Source organism: Elephantulus edwardii, unplaced genomic scaffold (assembly GCF_000299155.1).
Source record: "Elephantulus edwardii isolate Elephantulus edwardi_28Jun2011 unplaced genomic scaffold, EleEdw1.0 scaffold00233, whole genome shotgun sequence".
Taxonomy (NCBI): Eukaryota; Metazoa; Chordata; class Mammalia; order Macroscelidea; family Macroscelididae; genus Elephantulus; species Elephantulus edwardii.
This window is the reverse complement of record NW_006399983.1, coordinates 646257-648176: the sequence shown is the minus strand read 5'-3', so window position 1 is coordinate 648176 and position 1920 is coordinate 646257. Positions and strand designations below refer to the sequence as shown.

At 39.6% G+C, this 1920-nt stretch overlaps 1 pseudogene; it reads right to left on the bottom strand.

Annotated features, from left to right (window-relative positions):
* Positions 1-818: 818 nt before the first annotated feature.
* Positions 819-1656, bottom strand: LOC102865479 (annotated as a pseudogene).
* Between the last annotated feature and the right edge of the window lie 264 nt (positions 1657-1920).

Below are 1920 nucleotides of genomic sequence, written 5' to 3'. Positions count from 1 at the left end.
CTTTCATAGAAGGTTGGAAAGGCAAAATGAAGGGAAGAAATCCCATAATAATAGAGCTGAAGAGAATATTCAGTAAAGCAGTTAAAGAAGAAAAAGCATACTACTACAATGAAATGCACAAAGAGCGGGAGTTAGAAAATAAAAAAGAGAACACACTCAGCATTTCTCAAATTGAAAGAATTGAAGAACAAAGTCAAGCCTCAAACTGTAAGACTGAAGAATACTATGTGCAAAATTTTGACTGTAGGAAGCATCAGAAGACACAGGGAATACCTAGAGTCACTGTAAAGAAAGAATGTGGGACTCTGAACCATTTCAGTAAGTCGCATATGATTAATAATCAATGGTTAATGAAGGTGGAAGTTTAACCTGCACTGAAGGCATTAGCAAAAAATAAGGCCCCAGGAATGGAAGGAATGCCAATTAACATTTTCTTTCTTTCTTTTTTTTTTAGAACGGTGTTTCAGAATTTATTCCACATACATGCCTCCTCTTCTCTAATGATTTAGGGAAGAGCGGAGTTCTGTAATGTATAACAGATGTTTTTCTAATAACATCTTGCTTTGGGTTTTACAAAAATGCATAAGAAACAGTAGGTCTATTCTACTACATGTTAGAATATTTCCTCATTGCTCCTAAAACTGCTTTTTGACTTAGTTTCTCTTTCATTTTAATAAAAGAGAGCATCCATTGATGACTAGTAGGATTATCTCTGTATATGCAGGTCTTCTTGCACACATGTGATGGAGTTTATTATTGTAGAGAAAAGTAAGAGAATATTGGATGCAAGAAAAAAACAAGTGAAGACACAAACTGCTTTAGCAGCCCTGCGTTGGAGCTGCCCGATTCTTTCACATCAGGAAGTCAATTTTTCTGGTCATTTCCATGTTGTAGATCTTTCGGCAGGTCTCATAGCTTTCCCGCTGTTGCCTGTGGCCTGGCTTCTTATGGTACCACCCTTCGCTTAATGTCTTCAGTGAGCCCATCCACGCTGAGGATTCTGTTTAGGCTCCTGTATGCACCTTGTTTATGCACCTGTATGCAGCCAGGAAATTAAAAGATGAATTGCATTGGGAAAGTCTGTCAGAGACCTCTCCAAAGTACTGAAGAGCAATGATATCAGTCTGGAGACTAAAGTGCACCTGATACAGGCCATGTTCTTTGCAATTACTTGCTATGCATCAGAAAGCTGGACAATGAATAGGGATGATAGAAGGAGAGTTGATGCCTTTGAGCTGTGGAGAAGAGTATTGAATAAATCAAGGACTCTTAAGAGAACAAACAGGTTCATCCTGAAGAGGGTGAAGCCAGACTGCTCCTTGGAGGCAAGGATTCTGAAGGTTTGTCTGACATACTTTGGACATGTTGCAAGATGGGGTCAGTCCTTGGAGAGGGATGTCATGCTTGGGAGGATGGAGGGACAGACAGCACAAGGGAGGAAAACCCTGAATGAAATAGATTGATTCAGTGACTGCGGTAATGGGGGTAGGTGTGTCAGAGACAATAAGATTGGCACAAGATAGAGCAGATAGGGCTGTTGTACATAGGGTCACTATGAGTTGCAGGCAACTCAACAGCACATAACAACAATGCACCTTTCACATTGCCATCCTGTGCCATCACAGTCCTGGCAATGAACTTCAGATGTTTTGCCATGATCTTGGATTTAAGTTTTCTCATATATCTGGGTGTACCTTCCTTTCTTAGTCCCAGCACAACCACTTCACTCCTAGTACTCAGCACTCTCTCAATCAAAAAATTGGTCTGAAACCGGAAGCCCAAATTAATATTTTCATTGAACAGATGCAGCCCTGGATATGCTCACCATTTTCTGCCGAGAAATTTGGAAGACCTAACATCCATATTTGTTTCAATTAAAAAAAAAAGAAGTGATTCAATATAGGGTTTATTTAAAAAAAT